The sequence below is a fragment of the Theropithecus gelada genome, chromosome 12 (genome assembly GCF_003255815.1).
Source record: "Theropithecus gelada isolate Dixy chromosome 12, Tgel_1.0, whole genome shotgun sequence".
NCBI classification, from domain to species: domain Eukaryota; kingdom Metazoa; phylum Chordata; class Mammalia; order Primates; family Cercopithecidae; genus Theropithecus; species Theropithecus gelada.
The window spans coordinates 53,940,166-53,965,373 of NC_037680.1; positions in this window are offsets into that span (position 1 = coordinate 53,940,166).

Sequence of the window (25,208 nt, forward strand, 5' to 3'; positions counted from 1 at the left end):
AAAAGTGCACTCATTTTAGAGAGGTTGAGTGTAGCTCTGGACCATGCAAAAACACCAGGGAAAACAGTTGAGAAAGGCTTCTGTAAGCCTATTTCAAGGCTTCTTTCTACCCAATTTCAGCTACAGCCTTATCCAATTTTCAACCCAGAACTGTTTGTAGATTGAAAGATGCTGGCTAGTGCTGCTCAATATTCAAGGAGTAGGGGGTGTTCTGCTTACTACCTGCGCGATTGACACTTGTCCTTGGAAACAATATCCAAAAGACTTAATATTTAAAAATTCTGGGGCTGGCCACTGTGGCTCATGCCTGTAATCCCAGAGCTTTGGGAGGCCAAGGTGGGAGGATTGCTTGAGGCCAGGGGTTCAAGACCAGCCTGAGTAACATAGGAAGACCTCATCTCTAACAACAACAACAAAAAAAAAAAAAACAAAAAAAAAAAAACAAAAAAAAGCCAGGCATGGTGGTATGTACCTATAGTCCCAGCTACTCAGGATAGAAGCAGAAGAATTGCTTGAGCCCAAAAGCTTGAGGTTGTGGTGCGCTGTGATCATATCACTGCACTCCAGCCTGTGTAACAGAATGAGACTCTGACTCTAAAACAACAACAAAAAAATTCTTATATATTGAGCTGTTACCTTGGGTAACAATAAATTAAGGTAAGAAGACAGAACACAAAAATGGGAAATTGTCTTTCCTATCTTTCACCTTTATTTTGCAGAGTTGTATTTGCATCATGAACACATTCACCTTCAAATGGCTTCTTGAAAATATATGAAAAGTAAAAGGACTATATTTTCTCCTCCAAATTTCTGAGATCCCTGCAGAAATCAGTTGGGGTTCTCCTCTTTGTGTTGGTACCTGTGAGCATGGCAGCTGGAGTGGGCAGGAGGGGGGCTGTTCTGTGTCTCTTCCTCCTTACTTCATGTAATGCTGCTCCTTAGGCCTCGCTTGAAAAAAGCAGGACATTCGGCTTAGACAGATGGAGGGCAGGGTGATTTTCAAAATGAAATGAATACACAGATCACACTGTGAAATTGGCATGACCATCACTGCTGCTGTGATAGACCGACTTTTATTTGGTCTCGGATAGGCATATGGGGAATAGATCAGTTTTTTGGGTACTAGAGGAGGGAAAGGAGGCCCTTTAATTAATGATAGAAATTCTGGAAAGCAATAAACAGGAATAGCATAAAGTATCTTTTTTGTTTGCAACAGCATCTTGAAAAGCTGGAACATATATCAAAAAATAAGTCTATAATACCACTCCCAGCAGTAAGAAAGCATTTCATGTTTACAAAAAAATGATTTAGTGCCTTATTGAAAGGAATTTAGCTTTTAGGAAATGGTTTAGGACTCACAGTGGATTTTGCTGAATAAGCAGAGGCATGTTCACTATGTGGAAGAATTCTATTTAGGCAAAATGTATAGCAGCAAAAAGCATGATGTTTGGTTCCTAACGCTTTTGTGTTTCTGCCTGCCAAAATATGAGATGATCAAATTGCATGTATATTCTATTTGGCAGTCTCTTTTAAAACCACTTGGAAGTGATTATTTCATGAAAATAACTACTTCTTGTTGGTAAACATTGTTTATTTATGAGTATTTCAACCACAACTGTGGTCAGACATCTTCCTTAATAAAGGAAGACTTTCTGCAAAACCACTTTCTACTTGTTATTTCTGTCTCCCATTCATTCCAGGGCATTTTCTTTAGGCTGTCCAGTTATGGGATTAACTTTTTTCTCTGGTAGTTCCAGCTCTATTAATATTTTAAATAGTAATGTATTTTCTTCTTAAATATGCCTTGCTTTTGATGAAACAGTTTTTATTTCTGGGTTTATGGTATTGCTATGGTTTGGATGTGGTTTGTTCCCACCAAATCTCACAATTTGATTACCAGCATGGTGGTGTTGGAAGATGTTTGGGTCATGGGGGTGGATCCCTCATGAATGGCTTGGTGTCATTCCCATAGTAGTGAGAGTTATTGCTCTCATGAGACTGGATTAGTTCTCGTGGAAATGGATTAGTTCTCATGAGAGTGGGTTGTTATAAGGCAAGTTGCCCTTGGGTTTTGCCCCTTTGCACATGTCCACTTCCTCTTCGACCTTCTGCCATGTTATGATGCAGCACAAACAACCCCACCAGAAGCTGAGCAGATGCTGGCACCATGCTTCTTGTACTTCCCAACCTGCAGAACAATCAACTAAATAAACCTCTTTTTTATGTAAATTACCCAGCCTTGGGTATTTATTCAATTACAGTAACACAAAATGGACCAACACAGAAAATTGGTACCGAGGAGTGGGATTTGCTCTGTGAATACCTGAAAATGTGAAATCTGCTTTGGAATTATGTAGTGGGCAATGGTTGAAAGAATTTGGAGGAGGAGCAGGCTAGAAAGAGACTGTATTGCAGTGAACAGAGCATTAAGGGCAGTTCTGGTGAGGGCTTAGAAAAAGACAAAAAGATGAGGGAAAGTTTGGAACTTTTTTGAGATTGTTTAAGTAATTGTGACCAAAATGCTGATAGAAATATGGGCAGTAAAAGCCATGCTGATGAGGTCTCCGATGGAAATGAAGAATATCTTCTTGAAAATTGAGGTAAGGCCCATCCTTGTTACACAGTTGCAAAGAAATTGGCTGTAGTATGTCTATTCCCTAGGGATTTATGGAAGGTAGCACTTAAGAGTGATGAACTTGTGTATCTGGTGGAAGAACTTTCTAAGCAGCAAAACACTCAAGAAGTGATGTGGTTACTTTTAATAGCTCATGCTTAGTTATGGCACAGCAAAGTAATAATCTAAAGGCAGAATTTATAATTAAAAGGGAAGCAGAATGTAAACATTTGAAAAATGTGCAGCCCAACCATGTGAAATGAAAGAGTGTTTTCAGGAGAACAATTCAAGGGTACTGTCAAGAGACTACTTGCTAAAAAGATTAGTATGCATATAAGGGAGTCAAGTGCTGTGCATCAGGACATTGGGAAAAAGGCCCAGAGGCCTAAGAGGGCAGAATGGTTTTGAGGGACAAATCTGGGTGTTTTCTGTGAAACTGCTGCCCAGGGCCACTTCAGGCTGCTGCTCTTGCATCCTGGTGACTTAAGCAGTTCCAGGTGTTCCTTGTGCTGCCACTCCAGAGATCCCAAACTGTAAGCTTTGGCATCATCTACATCCAAATGGTGCTAATTTTGTAGACATGCAGAATACAAGAGTGGTGGAGGTATATAGGAGCTCCCACCTAGATTTCAGAAGATGTATCAGAAAGCCTGGAAGCCCAGGCAGACTTGTCAAAGGGGCAGAGCCACTGCAGAGAGCCTCTACTAAAGCAGTGCTGAGCAGAAATGTATAATCAAAGCAGCCATAGAGAGTCCCTATCAGGGAAGTAGGAGTTGAGGGAGTGGGGCTACCTTTGGGACCCTGAGACTGTAGAGCCATTGACAATGTGCAATGCCTGCCTGGAAAAGTTACGGGCATTTGACTCCAACTGTGAGAACAGCCACGTGTGCTACATCCAGTGAAGCAACTGGGGCAGGGCTGCCCAAGGCTTTGGGAGCCCACCCCTCACATCAGTGTGCCCAGGAGATGACACATGGTGTGAAAGATTATGCAGGAGCCTTAAGATTTAATGTCTGCCCTGCTGAGTTTCAGATTTGTATGGGGTCTGTCATTTCTTTCTTTTGGCCTCTATCTCCCTTTTCAAGTGGGGATGTTTACCAAATGTCTGTCCCACCATTGCATCTTGAAAATAAATAACTTATTTTTAATTTTACAGGCTTACAGCTGGAAGCAACTTGCTATGAGTCTTAGATGAGACTTTGGACTTTTAAGTTGTTGCTGGAACAAGTTAAGACTTTTGAGACTATTGGAATGGAATGATTGTATTTTGTATATGAGAAGCACAGGATTTTTTTGAGGCTAGAGGCAGAATGCTATGTTTGCATATGGTTCATCCCCATCAAAACTCATGTTGAAATGTTATTGTCAGTGCCGCAGTATAGGGAGATGGAGCCTAGGGGAGCTGTTTGGGTCATGGGAGTGGATCCGTTATGAATGACTTGGTGCTGTTCTCGCAGTAGTGAGCTCTTGTGCTCATGAGACTGGATTAGTTCTCGTGGAAATGGATTAGTTCCCATGAGAGTGGGTTGTTATAAATCAGTATACCCTTGGGTTTTGCCCCTTTGCACATGTCTGCTTCCCCTTTGACCTTCTGCCATGTTATGATGTAGCACAAAAGCCCTCACCAGAAGCCAAACTGATGCTGGTGCCATGCTTCTTGTACTTCCCATCCTGCAGAACCATGAGCTAAATAAATCTTTTTTTTACAAATTATCCAGTCTGATGTATTCTGCTATAGCAACGTAAAATGGACGAAGACAGGTGTTATTATCCCAATTAATTTATTAGGCAGAACACAGTCACATGATTTATACAAAGGAATTAGCAGAGAAGACACAGCTTTGGGTACTACCACTGAAAAATTTATTCCTCAGAGTTGGAGTGTGCTGTGGGATACACTAATGGGGATGTTACCCAAATTATTTTAGCATGTTTCACTGCTTTCACTTCCAAGAAGTAAGCAACATTGAAGTATCATGTCTTTCCTCCAGACTGGAACCTTTCATGGTCAGAGATATCCTGTTAATGCCTGTTTTTATTCCTGCAATAAAGTCATGAAAATAATAAATTGGATAGGAAGAGTCTTTGAGGCCAGTGGTCAAAAGATAAGATTTCCAAAAGAAAAATGTCATCAGCCTGTAGGAACACATGTTCTGGCTTGCAAAGCCTTCAAACTATTTTTCCCATGGCATCAGACAACCTCTGATGGCCAGCCGTCCAGTTGTCTGAAATGACACAAATTTTCATTTGACTGTTGCCTAATATTTTATAGGCCTGGTCAGATTTATCTTTAAGTCCTGAGCACTGACAATGTGCAAAATTGTCCTATTGGATTATGCTTTAAATTTTCTTGCTAAGATTAATGCAGTATATACAATTAACTTTCCTTAGACCACACCAGCCTTATGAATAATTAAGAACTGGATGACAATTGCCATGGTATTTGAGCAGCAACCTAACTACCGCACTTGTTTTTTGAGGCTTTTTCTGTGGAGAGTTATGGAACACATTTCCTGGGTTGTGTTAGTCCATTCTTGCTCTCATGGCTAGAGTGGGAGCAAGAGAGAGAGGCAAAAAATGCCACATACTTTTAAACAACCAGATCTTGCAGGAACTCAGAGACCAACCTAGAAAACAAGCCTGGCCTTTAAGCCCACTGCCATCTTACTCCCTACATTCAATGACTCAAGTCCTAACAATTCTGCCTGTGAACTAACTCAACTCTATACTTCTCTCCAGTCTCTACCACCACTGCTCTGGTTTCTGCCACCACCATCTCTCTCTTGGATATGGCAGTAAGCTTTCTTGCAGAATAAATGGTTTCCCCTCATCTCTTCCTGGAATGCTTCCAAAGATTATGAGGTACTTTATCTCCCTTCTTTGTTCAGGATTTTACTTTGGGGACCTCATTAAGCCTTTAAATGCACTTTACCATTTCTCCCAGGAAATCATGGGATCCTTGTACAAAATAGACCTCCCAGTGGTTTATCTTTCTATGCTAGTGTTTCTGTCTCAGGTGTGGAGTGCTGTTGCTCTCACCCCAATGACTCTTGCAGCCTGAATATATAGGAATGTTTTAGGACTGAGACTTCAAATGGTTTTGGAAGAAATGGTTTCTATAAGTGGTATTAGAAGTTGAGGGTGATATAGAGAACTTAAATTGATTTAGTCACGTTTTTCTTTTCTTTTTTTTTTTTTAAGATGGAGTCTCACTGTGTCGCCCAGACTGGAGTGTAGTGGTGCGATCTCAACTCACTGCAACCTCCACCTCCTGGGTTTGAGCAATTCTCATGCCTCAGCCTCCCTAGTAACTGGGATTACAGGCATGCGCCACCACGCCCGACTAATTTTTGTCTGTTTAGTAGAGATGCGGTTTCACCATATTGGCCAGGCTGGTCTCAAACTCCTGACCTGAAGTGATCTGCCCGCCTTGGCCTCCCAGAGTGCTGGGATTACAGATGTGAGCCACCACACCTGGCTGTGACTTTCTTCTAGTGAAGAATTTAATAACATTATTTTGCTTTATAAGCACATCAAGTACTTTTCTTACCTCTGGATCTCTATGCCATTGGAGGACTTTTTAGAGATGGTGATATGGTTTGGCTGTGTCCCCACCCAAATCTCCTCTTCAATTCTAACCCTGATAATCCCCACGTGTCATGGGAGGGACCTGATGGGAGGTAATTGAATCATGAGGGCAATTTCCCCCATGCTGTTCCCATGATAGTGAGTTCTCACTAGCTCTGATGGTTTTGTAAGTGTCCACATTTCCTCTGCTGCACTCATTCTCCCTCCTCTGCCCTATGGAGAGGTGCCTTCCACCATGCTTATAAGAATCCTGAGGCCTCCCCAGCCATGCAGCGCTTTGAGTCAATTAAACCTCTTTCCTTTATAAATTACCCAGTCTCAGGTATTTCTTCATAGTAGCATGGGAACAAACTAATACAGTTTTGTCTTTCTCTGGCCTCAGCAAATGAAACCATGAAGACCTTTCCTTCCATTTCTAAAGAACCTATATAAAAAAACAAACAAACAAACAAACAAATAAACAAAAAATTTATCAAGACATGAAAATTTACTCAGGTAGCATAATGTGTTTGAAAGATGCCAATTCAATATAAAATCATCTGAAGTGAGATCCCTGTTCTGCCATCAACAACAGTGTAGCCCTGAAAAAGTTCTTAACCTCATTGAAACACAGTTTTCTTATTGGTAAAACAGAAACAAAAAATGGCTATGTAAATTTATTACAAGAGTTCAAGATAATACAAAGCATCTGGCCTAGAGCAGATACGGAATACATTTTAACTATTAGTGTTACATAAATGGAGCTATTGTGGTTCCTTGGGATTCTTACTAGACTATTTTAGGCTTAAACGACTATGGGCCAAAATTACTAAGTTAAACCTCTGCCATCCAGGAGTAGATGTTCTCCTTCCACTTGATGTTATATTCCTAAGAATGTCTGATAAGGTCAGGTGCAGTGGCTCATGCCTATAATCCCAGCACTTTGGGAGGCCGAGGTGGGCAGATCACGAGGTTAAGAGATCGAGACCATCTTGGCCAACCAACACAGTGAAACCCCGTCTCTATTAAAAATACAAAAATTAGCTGGGTGTAGTGGCACATGCCTGTAGTCCCAGCTACTCGGGAGGCTATGGCAGGAGAATTGCTTGAACCTGGGAGGTGGAGGTTGCAGTGAGCCGAGATCGCGCCACTGCACTCCAGCCAGGGCAACAGAACTAGACTCCGTCTCAAAAAAAAAAAAAAAAAAAAAAAGGTCTGATAAACTCTAGAATGTGGAAGGGCAAATGTCTGGCAGAAAGTAGTGTGTTTATTAAACCTGCTTCTCTCTAAGAAATGAAAGTTTCAAGTTAAATAATTTATTTTGTTCATTAAACAAATGAGTAAGTGATTACTCCACTCAAGGAATTGTAAAGGATCCAGAACTTTCAAGAAATTTACAGCCCAGAGGAGTTACTACAGGTACATTAAAAACAAATTGCAATTGAGGCAATGTGGACAGTGCCTTAAACATTGTCACATACAACATGACACAGAGGTTCAGAGTTACAGAAAAAAAAACAACCCTGATTTGGCTAGAGCAGCAGTTTGCGACCGTATCAGATACCTTGCCCCTTCTTTTAAAACAAATATTTTCTAAGGCCCTCTTTACTATTTTGAAATGAAATTCATATGTAAGATATAATATTCTACACATATAATTTCTCTTTCTTCTTTTTCTTTTTTAAATCTCCAGTGCATAAACTGATTAATCATAATCTTTAGTCATTGACACACTTTCATTAGTGGTCCATGCATAGCTCTCTCCTAGTCTTCTCTTTGTTTAGTTTTAATAATGTAATAATCAGCAGTGAAGCCATCACCCAGCATAAAAGGCAAGATCTTTACTATGACCTACATTTGACTCTGGGGATGCCTCCCAAACCATCCTGCGTCTCTCTTATCCTAGGTAACCATCACCCTAAATCTGTCTTTTCATTGTCTTGCTTCCCTTTTTATATCATTTCATTGTATCTATATGAATTTCTTGGACATATTTTTATTTTAGTTGTTTTAGCTTTATGAAAAGGGTTCACATGGCATATACCCTTTTAATGTTATTCATACATATTATTGCATATGTCATTCTGGAGATTCACTGGTTTCAACAACCATATTATATACCATTGTGTGAATTTGGCATGGTTTACTTGCCCACTCTCCTGTTGATGGGCATTTTGATTGTTTCTGAGTTTTTGCTGTTTTGAAAAGTGCAGCTATGAGCATTTTTACATATGCCTCTTCGTGTACACATCCAAGAGTTTTTCTTGTATATATACCTAGAAGTGGAATTGTGTCAGTAGAGTATTTAAATGTTTAATGTTATCACATAAAGCCAAAATGTTTTCTATAATTGTTGCCCTTATTTACCTTCCCACTCACAGTGCATAAAATATTCTGTAAATATACATCCTCTTTAACACCTGCTATTGTCAGAATTTATGTTTATTGGCTATATAGACTTTCTCTTTTGTAAAGATCTTGTTCTTGTCTTTTGCTCACTTTTCTGTTGGATTGTTAGTGCTTTTCTTATTGATTTGTAAGCGTTCTTTATATAATCATTATACTAGTTCTGTATCAGCTGTGTGAATTGCAAACATCTGGTTTGTAACATTTCACTTATATTTAGGGTACTTAATTTTATTAGTCTTTTATAGTAAATAATTTTTATGTGTTGTTTTAAAAACCTTTACTTTATGTCTAAATTACATTCTTTTTTAACAGTTTTGTTTCTGCCTTTAAATTTTTAACACATCTGTACTTGAGTTTTCTATATGATGTGAAGTTGAGATTCATTTTAATTTTTTTTCCAAATAACCTTTTTTTCTCGGATCCATTTATTGAACAGTCTCTTAGTCTACCTCAATTTAACATACCACCTCTGTCAAATACGAAGTTCCCTATAAGCATAGGTCTGTTTCTAGGCTGACTCTTCTATTCCACTGATAAATTTTATCAAGTTCTGAAACAATGCCACATTATCTTAATCTCCATAGGCCCATCATAAATCCTCATATCTGGTGGGGTGGATACCATCTCTGTACTTTCCTTTTTCAGAGGTAAATTTTTGTGGCTATTCTTGGTTCTTACTTTCCTTACATGGCTAATTTTAAAAAACAACATAATGCCCCTACTATAATATGATTAATAAATAAAAGTAAAATGATTTATAGTAAAATAGTATGTAGCTTAATGTTTATAATGCTAGGTCATGACAGCAGCAGAAAAACATCTCCACAAATATTCAGAATGCCCCCTAAGAGTATTGCAGCTCCCATTGAGAACTGTCAGCATAGAGAACCGAGGGACACTGTAGAGAAGATAGCACTATCACTTGAGCCTTAAAGGGTGGGTGGAATTTGTAGGAAGTTCATCCTGATGAAGTTGTAAAATTTTTTTTTTTTTTTTTTGTAGATGGGGTTTCACTGTTGTCACCTAGGCTGGAGTGCAGTGGCGTGATCTCGGCTCACTGCAACCTCCACCTCCTGCGTTCAAGTGATTTTCCTGCCTCAGCCTCCTGAGTAACTGGGATTACAGGTGCCTGCCACCGCACCTGGCTAATTTTTTGTATTTTTAGTAGAGATGGGGTTTTGCCATGTTGGGCTGGCTGGTCTCGAACTCCCGACCTCAGGTGATCCGCCCGCCTCAGCCTCCCAAAGTGCTGAGATTACAGGCCTGAGCCACTGTGCCCAGCCCTTTTTATTTTTCAGTTTTTTGTTTGTGGGGAGCTGGTGCAAACCAAGGCGTGTTAATACCTATATCACAACCCCTTAGACTAGTGTAGTCCAACACACAGCTCACCCACCTGCTTTCTTTTGGGCAAACCATCTAGAGACTAAATTAAGTTCTGAGAACATAAACCAATAAACCAAAGCTATAAATCCAGCTTTAATAAAAATGAAACAGGTTCCCTACATTCACTTTAAGTTGTAACTTTATTAAGTACCTTTACATTGTATTTTATTAAGCACGTTTGTAATAACTTTTTTTTTCCCAATTGACAAGTATTTCCTATTGTTTCATTTTGCCTCTGTGAACAGCTTAGATCTTTTAAAAAGTAAAATTTGGATATTTTAAAAGCATGGTTGTGATTGCTTGATAAAGCCAAGTAGTAGGAAAGTGGGGAGAGGGCCCCAACTTCATTATATGATGACTCGGCCGGCCTAGTGGAGAATTTTATTCTTTCTTAGGTGGTAGTCCCCAGGCTGCCCTTCACTCTGTTGATTCCATGGGTAGGGGCTGGGAGGAAGGGAGCTATTCATTTGTCCATCTAGTAATCAGTTTCTCTATAAATCTAAATGTCTCACTACAATTCCCTTTAGGTAGAATAGCAAGATAGAATAGCTAGCTTTTTAGACAATCAGTAAGACAAGGAGGGTATTAGGACCTTCTTGAAGGTCTCATAGCTATTTCTGATGTTGGAGGAGGATGTTCACATTACATGTTTCATAGTGTAAAAAACCACATCACTGATGTAAGCTTGTAAAAGGCTTTGAGCCTGATTCTAAATACAGTACCTCTGAAAATTTGCTTTTTTTTTTTTTTTTTTTTTGAGACAGAGTCTCGCTTAGTCGCCCAGGCTGGAGTGCAGTGGCGCGATCTCGGCTCACTGCAAGCTCCGCATCCCGGGTTCACGCCATTCTCCTGGCTCAGCCTCCCGAGTAGCTGGGACTACAGGCGCCCGCCACCATGCCCGGCTAATTTTTTGCATTTTTAGTAGAGACGGGGTTTCACCGTGTTAGCCAGGATGGTCTCGATCTCCTGACTTTGTGATCCGCCCGGCTCGGCCTCCCAAAGTGCTGGAATTACAGGCGTGAGCCACTGCGTCCGGCCTGCAATGTTATTTAAACCAGATATTTTCTGTACCCAAGTCATGCTCTCCTATGATATTTAAATTAAGATTTTTTATTGCTAACATATTCCAGCATTCCTCCACCATAGTGTTGCCAGATTTTGCAAATGAAACTACAGGACATCAGTATAAGTAGAATAAGTATATAAGAATAAATACATTAAAAAATCATTTGTTGTTTATCCGAAGTTCAAATTTAATTGGGCATGCTGGATTTTATCTGGAAACCCTAGCCCACCCCAATATTTCGTACTCAGATTTCTCACTTCTACTGAACTCTTGATTTCTCGTGAATCTCACTTTTCATGGCATATCCCCTCTTTAGTCATTACAACTATACAATTATGGAAGCCACCCCTTTTTCTTACTTTCTCCCCAACACCATTGCCACCAGACACTAAGTAGGAATAACACTAAGGAAGGGAGTGTATTTAAGTATAGTCACCTTAAAAAAAAAAAAGCCATAAAAACCCATATCTCTTATCCCAGGTACAATATGTAGCTACATGTAAACAAAAGTTCAGTATATTTAGGTGTCTATATATGTAACACATTTTGATGGAGGCAGTTAATAATGATCTTCATTACTTTTTTTTTTTTTTTTGAGATGGAGTCTTGCCCTGTTGCCAGGCTGGAGTTCAGTGGCATGGTCTCAGCTCACTGCAATCTCTGACTCCCCAGTTCAAGTGATTCTCCTGCCTTAGCCTCCTGAGTAACTGGGATTACAGGCCCGTGCCACCACACCCAACTAATTTCTGCCACACCCAACTAATTTTTGTATTTTTAGTAGAGATGGGGTTTCACCATGTTGACCAGGATGGTCTTGATCTCCTGACCTCGTGATCTACCCACCTTGGCCTCCCAAAGTGCTGGGATTACAGGCATGAGCCACCGTGCCCAGCCCATTACTTTTAAACCTATACCTTGGCATTTTCTGTAAATGGATTTGATGATTTCATTAAATACATTTAACTCAACTTCTTTTAATATAAGACTGGTATCCATGGCAGAATAAGCAACTTTATGCTGAAAAGATTAGATATTTCTATTCCTAGAAAGTCCATATGTCTTATCCTGCACTGGAAATTGCTTACTCACTTTGTCTTCTCCTTCTGTCATAGACTGCCCCCTCTCTTGCTGGTCCATCTCTTCTCATCACCTCTTCTCATCTCTCCCAGTTTATCTCCATCCCCAGGTCCCCTCTTCCTCCAGCACTGCTCTTAGAAACTCAAAAATTCTTCTCACTGTATAAACTTTGTCTCATCCTGCCCAGGCCCTAAGGATCATGTTACTATAGCCAAAGTGGCTTATCGAAATGTTTTGGTAAACAATACAAGTCTCCACCAGGTAAATTCTGCTACTAGCTCCTAAAACAATGTTTACCTCCCTGCTACTGTTACTAAGGGGAGAGAAACATGGGGATCAAAAATGCCAGTTTAACCAGGAGGGTGAAGACTGGAGCAACCCTCCATGGTCCTTGGTTTAATTTTGAGCCACTGTGGAAAGAGGGGTGAAGATCAGAAGCTGGTGGAACTGCTCAAGAGAAACTTCGCTGGGCTTGGATGGAGATGCCTCAGCCGGGTAAACAGATAAGGCTCTCAGGGGAGGCGCGGGGGCAGGCAGGAGGAGGCTTTTTCCCACCTTTCCTGACTTCCTTCTGGTAGCTGGAACAGGGGGGACCTGGCTGGCACCCAGGAACAGATACTGGCATTCTTTTGCTTTTTGTTTTTTGTTTTTTTGAGACGGAGTTTTGCTTTTGTCACACAGGTTGGAGTGCAATGGCACAATCTTGGCTCACTTCAACCTCCGCCTCCCAGGTTCAAGTGATTCTCCTGCCTCAGCCTCCCAAGTAGCTGGGATTACAGGCGAGTGCCACCACTCCTGGCTGATTTTTGTATTTTTTAGTAGAGGTGGGGTTTCCTCATGTTGGTCAGGCTGGTGTCGAACTCCTGACCTCCAGTGATCCGCCTGCCTCGACCTCCCGAAGTGCTGGGATTACAGGCGTGAGCCACTGCACCCGGCCTACGGCATTCTTCTATCAGACAATATCCTCTTCCAGATAAGTTGTATGCAACTGGAGGGGGAACCACTACGGAAGAAGGACGGGGGACTGCTGTTCACAGGCTGGTTTGTGGAACACTGTGAAGCTGTGTTTTGGGCCTCCCATGAATAGCAAGGGGAGACTCTGACAAAACAGTCAAAAGAGACAGGAGAGAGGTCAACAGAGAGCTCTCACATAGTTATTTGGCCTACGGAGGAAACATTAATTAGCTAGACCTGGAAGGATTACTCAGTAGGCAGCCTCCTTTGAGGAATTAGCATCTGCTATGTGAAGAGAAGTGCATCCATGTATGATTAGTATTGTTTTTACTAGCTAATGCAAAGTAAAGACAATGGCTTCCTGTCAAGGAAGTGGTTGCAGTGTTTCTAGTAGATGACAGATTTCTCTCCTTTGGCTTTTAAAAGATAGGTTATGAATGTTGGTAGCTCTCAAATGAGAACACTTGAGAGACTATGAGGATCAGACTAAACCATTGGGACAGTGGTCCTGAGCTGTGTCAGTTCATTACACCCTCATGGAATCTAAGACTACCACCTTTTTATTGCCCTCAGAGATATGTCTTTAAAAACACACCCCCAAAAGAAGAAAAACAAGCAAGCAAACAAATTGAACCATCAACAGTACAGAAAAAGCAAAATGGAAACCAAGACCTGCATTCATTACAGCCCGTCGGGGTGACTTCAGCCCTTTAGCTTAGAACCCCACCGAGGTATGTGGAGGTAAAAGCTGCCAGCTCCTGGTGGCCACATGAGAAGCAAATCCATTTGGCGGGTGGACATTTTTAAAGCCTGCCACATATGTTAGCTATTTTTATGGCAATTAAATTGTTGAGGGATCTGTGCAATAAAACCTTTCACAATAAACCATGTGGAAAATCATCTAATCCAACCCCTGGAGGTCAAAAGCCACAGCAACATGTTGCTTTATACCACGAAGAAGAATGAAGACTCTTTAGACAGCTTGCTTTTCCTCTTTTCTTTATAGACTGCTGTTCTGAATTTGGTGTGGAAGGTAAATTGTGTGAAATGGCAGCAGCAGGGCTGGGGGTGGGGAAGCCTGTCTGCCAGTTTGAGCCTAGGGAGTGCTCTGCCAGTGACTTCCAAAGCAGTGTCATTTCTGTGCTACCCTTTGCCACGTTGGGAAGTAGATACCGAAATTAAGGAATATAGGGAGGGAGAAGTGGAAGGAGAATAGTTACTTGATGCTTTTCTCCAGGACAGGGAGGTAAGGGATATCAGTCAGAACAGGATTTCACTGTGAAAGGGCATGGGGTTTGGGAGGTCTGAAAGAGATGTTATGATCCTATATATTGAGACAGATGCATGGAACATGCAGCGTTCAGAACATTGGGGAACCCTTTCATTTTCTCCTGAGAAAATGCAGTGGTCTAAATGAAAATAAATGCTTATAAGACTTCTAGAACACATTCTTACTAATTTGTACTTTGAGGACTTAAGCATAAGTCATTTAGCTATATGAGAGTCTAGAAAGTCATTATAGTTTCAAGAAAGTCTTTGGGCCAAAAACATTTGAAGTTTCTCATTAACCTCTAAAAAGTGACTGACTAGTTTAAGTTGTTTACCTCTATTCGAAGTTCTTTCTGAAAACTTCTATCATTCAAATGTATTTATCTCCTAAAATAGGCTTTTAATGAAGTCAGTATACTATTCAATGCTCTTTTCTCTTTCCTACCCAAATGTTTTAAAATTTGAGATGTAGAGCACCTCTGAATAGCCTGAAATGCATGAATAGAACTGTTTAAATAGAAAGAACAGGGCTGATGTTAACAATTAGAATACCCTCAGATCTCAAACAACTGAGAGACAGTGTCACTCTCATTCTTACTATGTGATAATCTAAATTCTGCCTGAGGAGTGACACAGGTAGTCAGGCCATGCTCGGTGACCTCATCTGTGAACCCAGGTCAATTCTGGGTGGATGAAGGTGTGTGGACAGTGTTTTGACTCCTCCTTCTAAAACGTCTTTACAGTGCGTTTCATTTTGTTGAAGGATGGTTTCTGATCAACAGAGCATGTGCAGATAAAACAACTGACCAAGGGATTGAAATTTCACTTCTTGGTTGTTGAGTGTGGTCCCAGGGACCTGAATTATTCCATTCCCAGAACAAACCTCCACAATCGTGGTTGTGGTGTCACTTTCAGCCCAGCAAGGCTGGGCTGAATCTTAGAGAGCATCTGGCACAAACCTCAGATTTTAAAGGTGAGAGTACTGAAGCTCAGAGAGGCAGGGGTGACTTTGACATTCAACAAACTAGGGCAAGAACCAAGGTCACCTGAATTCAAACCCCAGGTCTTTAAGTAAATCGTAAATAGTTGTGTTATTTGCTATTTATCTACTCTGGACTTGCGTCTTCTATAAAATGAGAGTATTGGGTGATTTAATATGGCTTTTCTCTTGGTCCCAACATTCCTCAGTTCTTTCCACTGTGCTGTATCTTTGATCTCATTAATTCATTCCATACTGAGGAGGGTTGCTTGGAAGCAGCTGCTCATCAGTGATCATATCTCTCAATCTGCCCCCACTTCCCTCTCACCCCTTGCCTCTAGCTGGGGCCAGTTCTTAGAATGGGATGTGACTGGCACAGAAGCATGCCACTTCCAGGCAGATGCAATTAGGAAGTAGGTGTGTCATCTTCATTCTTTCTTTCCCGTTCTCTAACTGGAATAGAAGGACTCCAAGACCCTAGAGGATGGTGGAGCCACAGGATGGAAGGAACCAGAGTCCCAAATCACCCCTTGGAAGGCTGCCTGCTGAACAACTGCACTGGACTGTTATGTGCAACTGAAATTAAATTCTATGTCTTAATTTTTATTGTTGTTGTTAATTCTACTAGCATTACCTTGACTAATTCAGTCAGGCAACAGGCACTTAAGTAAATGCTTACTATGTGCATGCCATTATGCTGGGTAGTAGGCATCCATCAGCGAATAACACACCATTTCTGCCATCAAGAAGTTCAATCTGGTAAGAGAAGACATATAGGTGTGCAGACAATTGCAATAGAGTATGGTAAGTACCATGGTAAATGTGAGATGCTGTAAGAAACTATAACCTTGGATATTTCAGGGAAGACTCCCAGCAGAAGTTGTCTTTAAGTCAAGTACCAAACAATGGTGAGAAGACTGAATGTCTGTGTCCCCCACAAATTCATATGTTGAAGCCCAACCCCACAATGTGATGGTAGTTGGAGACGGGGCCCTTTGGAAAGTAATTAGGGTTAGATGAAGTCATGAGGAAGGTCCCTCATGATGGGATTAAGGCCCTTATAAGAAGAAGAAGAAGATATTCTCTCTCTCTCTCTCCCCCCCCCTGCCATGTGAGGACCCAGCAAGAAGGTACTCATCTGCAAGCCAGGAAGAGAGCCCTCACCAAAACCTTACCATCCTGGCACTCTAATCTCAGATTTCCAGCCTCCAGAACGGTGAGAAATAAATTCTGTTGTTTAAGCCATGCAGTCTATGGTATTTTGTCATGACAGCCTGAGCTAAGACAGATGGGTACTTCTTTCCAAAGAACCAACCTTTGCAAAGGCCGTGAAATAAGAGAGAACAACACTTGGTGGCTACAGATAAGGACGGAGAGGTAAGCTGAGGTTGGATCTGAAGGGAGAGCCTCACTAAGGAATTGAATAAGGTTCCCAGGAAGACAGGCTTCTATCCTGCACCAGCCTTGCAGTGGCACCCAAGGATGATGGAATGTGCCTTGGGACCTGTGGGCATGGTTGAAAGGTTAGGCAGGCAGAGAGAAATAAGGCATTGTCCTAGAAATGGTACTAGTCAGATCTGTAGCCTCTCTAATAAAGAAGAGATGTAAATGCTATCAGCTGCAGATCAGGTGGATTTGACACAGCTTAGCAGCAAAGAGAAAAGATAAGCAGCTCTGAAAAGTATGGTTCACTTACCAATAATGTTAAGTAAGCACGCCTTCAACTCTCAAATTCATGCAAACAGAATACTGTAGCTCTTCAGGTTGGCAGTAAAAGCAAGTGCTTCAGGGCCACGGCAGGACTTTGAGTCTAACACTAATGAATTCCTCCTACAGAGAGAGAAGTCGTTATTTGCATCGTGGTTTCTGACTTGGTAAATAACCAGAGAGATAAATTAGGAATCTCCCAACCTATTTCCCAATAAGCATCATTTGGTGGACTTTTTTTTTTTTATTGCCTTTNCACACACACACACACACACACACACACACACATATACACATGCATTTCCACACAAAACCACCTAACATGCATCCACGCAAGTGTATGGAGGCTGAGTCAGTATCTCAAGAGTTCTGAGGAGGAAGGCAAGAAAGATCACTGTGGGCTGAGGTATAGATAAAAGTCTTCATAGACAGAAGCTTTGACTGAGATTCAGGTAAGTGTGGCTCAGGTGACATTCCAGGACAGACAGTAGTGGAAGCAAAGGCAAGGAGATGGGAATGAGGAGCTGTGTTCTGATGAGGGAGAAGCTTGGGAAGATGGAGAAGGGAGACAGGGCAGATAAGCTGGAGGATGAGTGTGAGGTCTTGGGGACAGGGAGTTTTGTCCATTGTATTCCCTCCTGTGAATACCTACAGCCCTGTTGCCAATTCACATATTTTGACTATTGTTGAAAGGTAACTTAAGGTTAGAAACAGAAAGAGCTTAAATACCTTAGGCCATGTTCTTCAGATACGTGGAGGGTTTGGGTAGGATTTTGGGTGGGGTGAGCAATCAGTAGGTGATATGTAGACTCATAGAAGAGAGAGGGGCTTTTAGGCAGGTGGCCTAATTAAGAAATAAATGTGATAGTCCAAGCATTAGCTACTTCAGGACTCAACTAAGTGAGAGAGAGCTCAGAGGGAGTGAGGGGTGGGGATCAACAAGAGACGCAGTAAGGTTTTTGAAGAACAGGCTCACACAAAACGAGATGGAGAAATCTCAGGAGACCCTCTAACCAATCCTCAGTCCTATTTAAGGCAGTGGGGTGGCTGCAGCCATGGAGATTTTGCTGTCAATCTTTGGGGATACAGATGCTCCACAATTTCCAATGGGGTTACACCTCAATAAACCCATTGTAAGTTGAAAATATCATAACCTAAAAATGCATTTAATACACCTAACCAACTGAACATTGTAGCTTAGCCTCGCTACTTTAAATGTGCTCAGAACACTTATGTTAGCCTACAGCTGAACAAAATTGGCAACACAGTTCACTGTAGAGTATCGGTTGTCTACCCTCATGATCATGAGAGAGTATCATACCACTTTCCACTGACTTTGTATCATTTTTGTACTACTGTAAAGTTGAAAAATCCTAAGTCTAAATATCTTAAATCAGGGACTGTCTGTATTTCAACATTTTATTGCTATTCCCAGATACATCCTAGAAAAATTATTCTGCTTTAATTTAAGTTGCTTTGTGATTCATTCATTCATTCACTCACTCATTCATTCATTTATTCTTCAACAATTACCAAGCATATACTTTGTGCTTGGCCCTCTGCTAGGCTCTGGGGATTCATTCATAAATCAGACCTCCTGCCTGCCCTCCGAGAGCTTACAATTCAGTAGCCATCATATACATGTAAACATATAGACGTATGTGCAAGTAATAAAGGGCTGTGCATCTGCAAAAGGCACAATGAGCACATAAAGGAAGATGTCAGCTCTGCATTGAGGTGTGGGGCTAGGAGCATCTTAAAAGAGGAAGTGATCATTGGAGTTTTCATTTTAAAGCGTTCACCAAATGGACAAAAGGGATCAGGGGGAGAATTTTCCAGCAAAGAGCAGAGTATCCAAAAGCCTTGAAGTGGAAATGACTGAGGTGGACTCCGAAATTGGATTTTAAATTCCCTATGGTGAGGCATGGTGGGCTGGGGATACTAGAAGTCAGCGGGTCACTGTGGCTTGATTTACTGTATGTGTGATTGGAAATAATACATTTATATTAAAGCCAGTAAGGCTATTATGAGGCAGGATGCAAGAATATCAAAACTTATTCTAAAACAAAAGACTTCCTAGCATGTTGGGAGGCTGAGGTAGGAGGATCACTTGAAGCCAGGAGTTTGACATCAGCCTGGGCAACATAGTGAGACCCTGTGCCTACAAAAAAAAAAAGGCAGCCAGGCGTGGTGGTGCACACCTGTAGTCCCAGCTACCTGGGAGGCTGAGGTGGGAGATTCACCTGAGCCCAGGAGTTCCAGGTTGCGGTGAGCCATGATTGCCCCACTGACTGCACTCCAGCCTGGGTAACAGAGCAAGACCCCATCTCTAAAAAAGTAAATATAGATAAGTAAATTTTTAAAAAGACTTCAAAGAGATGTCAAGGTTTTCACAGACTGTTTCAGGGTATGCCCTTGCCCTAGTCTGCTCCGGCTGCTATAAGAGATATCACAGACCAGGTGGCATAAAAAAAAGAAATTAATTTTCTCACACTTCTGGGGGCAGAAGCCTCCAATGCAGGTCTGGCAGGGGCAGTTCTGGTGAGGGCTGTCGTCCTGCTTTGCAGATGGCAGTCTTCTTGCTGTGTCTTCACATGGCAGAAAGAGAAAGCACTGCTGTCTTTTTCTCTTCTAAGGACACCGGCTCTATGGGACTAGGGCCTTCCTCTCACGCCCTCACTTAACCTTTGTTACCTCCTTATAGGCCTTGTTTTCAAATGTAGTCACATGGGGGTTTAGGGCTTCAATATACAAAATTGAAGGGGGACAGTTTGGTTCATAGCATGGAACCAGGTAATGAAGAGGATACTTCTTTTACCCACCTCTTCATTGCAAACAGTCAGCTGGCACTAATAGGGCTTTCAAGAAACTTGATGTGAAAGTTATAAAGGAGAATCTTACAAGAAGGCCGGATAAGTGAGTTGCGGACAAATCACAAGGGCCCTGCATTTAGGCTAAGGCTGTCCCACAGGTGGCAGGAAGCCCCTGAGAGGGACAGTCTTGATTGATTTAGGTTTCCAGATCCTTCTGGCTGCAGTCAGCAAGTATTTAAGGGAAAAGCCTGGAGGCAGAGAGACTGGTTAGGAGGCTCTGGCCCTGGGCAGGTGAAATGTGAGGCTTGACAGGTTATATATAAATGAAAGATGTTTGGGGGATAAAATTAAATAAATTGATGCCCTATTTGATTTGAGGGGAAGAGGGAAGGCAATGGAAACCTGTGGGTGACTCACAGCTTTTTGGCTTGGGTGAATGGTATTCCTCTGTTCTGGATTTCAGGGGAGCAGAAATCTGCTTCAGGACTCCCCTCTTGCGATCTAACCTACCTGGTAACAGTAATCGAGTCCCCTCCTGTTCTTGGTTTCCTGAGCTCTTCCGCCATTTTTTCTCACATTAAAATCCAGTTGTTGGCAAGTTTGAGCAAACACAGGTGTGAAAAAAAAAGGGAGGCCAGGTGTGGTGGCTCATGCCTGTAATCCCCGTACTTTAGGAGGCCCAGGCAGGAGGATTGCTTGAACTCCGGAGTTCAAGACCAGCCTCACCAACATGACAAAACCCTGTCTCTGCAAAAAGTACAAAAGTCCCAGCTACTCTGTGAGGCTGAGGTGGGAGGATTGCTGAGCTGGCTCCTTGATCACTCAGTGATCACTGAGGTGGGAGGATCACAGGGAGGTCAAGGCTGCAGGGAGTCATGATCACACCACTGCACTCCAGCCTGGGCGACAGAGTGAGACCCTGTATCCAAAACAAAAAAAAAAAAAAAGAAAAGAAAAAAGAAAAAGGGCTTCTCTGGGTTGACGGTGGTGGACACTTGCTGTTTTTGGCCACCCAGTTGTTCTTCCACCCTGGTACAGCAAGCCCTTCTCTGTGCTCTATAAAGTCTTGGTGGACTGTCAATCAAATTAAGCCAATCTAATTGGCTTTACTGGGTCACTTGATCCCAACGTAGTCTGATTCACCAGGAATTTATTTTTGTTTTTATTTTTATTTTTATTTTTATTTTTGAGACGGAGTCACGCTCTGTCACCGAGGCTGGAGTGCAGTGGTGCAATCTTGGCTCACTGCAACTCTGCCTCCATTCAAGTGATTCTTGAAGGGTTCAAGTGATTCTCCTGCCTCAGCTTCCAGAGTAACTGGGATTACAGGCGCTGCCATCATACCCAGCTAATTTTTGTATTTTGGGTAGAGACAGGGTTTCACCATGTTGGGCAGGCTGGTCTCAAACTCCTGACCTCAGGTGATCCGCCCGACTTGGCCTCCAAAAGTGCCGGGATTACAGGCGTGAGCCACTGGGCCCGGCCTTCACTAGGAATCGTGAACAGCTTGATACTGGACCAAATGTCCTGAAGGGGTAATCTGTACTCTATTCCCTGTTACCTTGATCCCAAGACCTTCCCTTCTTCCTGCCCTTTCTAAGACTAAGGGATTCAGCATTTCTTGTGATGTTGTGAGCTGGGCTGTATCCTTTCAGTAAATTCTGTTTTTGTTTTTTTCTTTAATTTAACATACTTAGTTTCCATTATTTGTAACTAAGGAACCCTAGCTGATGTCCACAGAGTGTCAAGAAAAGCCCAGTACTCCACAACCGTCTCTGTTGGGCCCTCCTTGGGCTACGGGTGGAGCCCAGAGTTCTGCTGCCTCATTATGGCCATCACATGTTCTGTGCAGTCCCTCTGCCCATCTGTGGCAGGGAGTCAGGTTTGTCCCCTTCAGGTCAAAACCATCTTCCCATCCACCAGACGCTCAGTTGACAACCCTATGGAAATTACTTCAGCTGCCTTGCCCAGCTGACAGACTGTATGGAGGAGGGAGTCATAAACAAGGGGATGGTGGAAGACCATACACAGGACTGTCCCCAGAGAGGGCATGGAAAGGACAGCAGAGGCTCTGGCTGCTAAAGAGAAAGTGAAAATGGAGAGTTATAAAGGGAGGGAATGACAGATGGAGGTGGCCTCAGGTGAGCTTTGCCAATGCAACATTAGCTTTCCTTGTTTTTGTTTTTGTTTTTTTTTTAAAGATACCATGTCCAAGATCTGCTGCCAGTAGTTTCTGAAATGCCAGGTCTGAGTGCCAGGGTAAGCTGGAAAACCAGCCAGCCAGGACTGCAAGTGCCAGAAGATTACAAACACAGCCACTCTGCACAGCTTGCTGGATAGCCCCGCGCCTTCTCATTTGTGCCAAATGGATGTGGCCATCAAGGTAATCTTCCAGGCCTCTGGTCCAGGCGCAGGCCCAGAGAGGCAGACCCACCCTGGAACCCTGGAGCTGGCCTCTGGCAATGGTTTGGGGGCTTTAATGAATGGTCCTTCTTGTCACATTCGGGCAGGTCTGTATCCATCAAAGAAATTCAGCTCTCTCCATGTCTCCTGCTGCCAGGAGTGACTGCAGAACATCTGCCAGTAGTTGGATCAGGACTCACTTCTGTCTCTATAATCCTTTGAGCTTTCTTTAAACAAAGAGGCTTACTACCTTCTTCCCCATCCTCCTTCCAAAAGTAAGCTATCAAAGCGCATTAATACAGAGATGTTTGTGTTTTATGTTTCTAGAAAGAAATATCAAAGGCAACAATAATACTAGAAGAATTGCTCTGAGCAGGCACTCACTATCTATCCTATACACATAATGAATCTAAATATCAGGTAACTGATATTCAGTCTAAATATCAGGCCTTAGATACAAATTTATTATTTATTGGGCACTTAGGATGTTCCAGGCATTGTGCTAGGTGCTACCCAGGAAGGCTCTGAGGAGCTTAGTTTCCTGTTTAACAGGAGGCAATGACAGGGTCACAAATAACTGGAGTTTGAGGTCTAACATTCAGCTGAGGTTCAGCCCAGAGCACAGAAGTTGTGGTAGGAAAGGTCTGTTTTTAAATTACCCCTGCTCCAGCTGCCATCCGTGAAATGTCTGGTCTACTCTTTGGTACTTATCACATTTCTCCTTGGATGGTCAGCTCTCCTTGTAGGTGTGTGCATGTCTCTCCACTTATAGGGGAAGCCAGGGAGAGACTCATCTTTGACCTCGTATCTCAGAAGAAAGTGAGCACTGATTGATGGACTGGTTGGCTCAGGCAAATTCAGGGATTTTCAGGATTCACTTTAGGGCTCCTTATGAGTGGCAGTTCAGGAAGGAGACATTTACTCATCATTTTATATCCTTCTGTACTCTCTGAGATTTGTAAAATATCCTTAAATCTTCACTGGTGACAATTGTCTCTGAGTATAAAATTGGCCCGGGTTTGTATGATGACATTCAATGTAGCAATTTTTAATGGTGTTTTATGAAGAGCACTGAATTCTGGGTCTTCTAGTAGAGGAACATGTTTGTCTGTGAGTGTATTAGCTGGATCAGGCAGGTTGGATGTGCTTCTGATAACTGAAAAAAACACAACAGGGACATAACAAGCACATAGTGGGAGTTTGGTTTTCCTTCTTAATGACAAGCAGCCTTTAAAAACTACACATTCTGAGGCTAGGCACAGTGGCTCACGCCTGCAATTCCACCACTTTGGGAGGTTGAGGCGGGCAGATCACTTGAGGCCAGGAGTTCGAGACCAGCCTGGCCAACATGGCAAAACCCCAGTCTCTACTAAAAATACAAAAAAAATTAGCTGGGTTTGGTGGCGCACCTGTAATCCCAGCTACTAGGCAGGCTGAAGCATAAGAATTGCTTGAACCTGGGAGGCAGAGGTTGCAGTGAGCTGAGATGGTGCCATTGCACTCCAGCCTAAGTGACAGAGTGAGACTCTGTCTCTAAAATAAAAATAAAAATAAACTATACATTCTGAACTACTATTAAGAACCTCCTTTCCTACTGGACAATCCCTGCCAGCCACCTTCCTGGCCGTACAGGTGTGGAGACCTGTCCCTTTCCACATTCCCTGTGCTATCCTTCTCCTGAAACAAAAAGACCCCATGGGACAAGGAGGGGCGTGCTAGGTTTCCTAAAGTTCAGAGCAATGAAGTTCCCTTAGCTCTGTTGAAAAGTTTCTATCAGACTTTATCCCCAAGGGCCTTGGCCAAGAAGCTGATTGTTTTCAGAAGAGGTCTTAAACACTTAACCTTCCCATGGCCTTCATATCAGTACCTTCCTTCCAGAAGCCTTTTCCCTTCTCCCCAAAGTGAAATGTGTGTCCAACCAAGACAAATGCTGGAGTGGATGGAAGTTCAGCCACTTCAAGATAAATGCCAAATTACAAGGACATACCCACCTGGAGCTGTTATTGTCAGCCAGGCACTGAGGACACAGGCCGAGTGGGCTCTGGAGCAGGCCCATTGGAATCCAGGCTGTACCCGTTATGGGGCCTTCGGCAACTTAGTTACTTAACATCTTTGAGTCTTACTTTCTTCATCTGTAAAATAGGAATTAAAATATCTGCTTTGCAAGATTGTAAAGATTTGAAGTAATGAATTAATCCATAGTGACATGAGTGAACTTTCATTCATCCATCAAGCATTACATGTTGACTGTGTGTTAAGCAGTATGCTGGGTGCCAAGAGAGGTTTCAAATATTAGTTCAACATGCCATTGCCCTGCAGGGATTCAGACCTAGAACAAGAGGTGAAAAATGTAACAAACACATTAAATCAGGTGATGAATGCCATAAAAAATATGTACCAAGTTTACTAGTGTTACAAAATAGGAGTGAAATTCAGAATTCAGAAATTACAATAACAAGTACTGTTTTGATAAGTATGATGATTTCTTCCCAAAGAATTGCTGATTATACTTAATTAGTTCACTTATTAAACAGTTCAGATGCCTCATATGGGTCAAAAAGTCAAGAGAGAGTCTCTGTCTCTTTTTCCTGTTCCTATTGCCTCTGGTTGAAGGTGGCATCACCTGCAGGCTGGTGACCTGCAGCAGCCTCCTAGCTGATCTTTCTACCTCCAGATGTGCCCATCACCATCCATTTGTTTGCTAATTGTTGTTGATGTTAGTAATAGTTCCTCATACCTGTACAGTGTTCCACTCATTTACACTCTTTCCTCAAAAGGCATCTAAACTGACCTTCACTACAACCAAATGAGATGTAGGAAGAACAGAGTGATTATCCTTATTTTTAAGGAAAGTGAAAGCCTTAGAAGCCAAATGACTTATCTGGGGCCAAACTGAAACTGAAGCTCATCCCTTCTGAGTCCAAGCCCAGTACTTTCCTTTCCATGTCACTCAAGCAAAGGCACTGG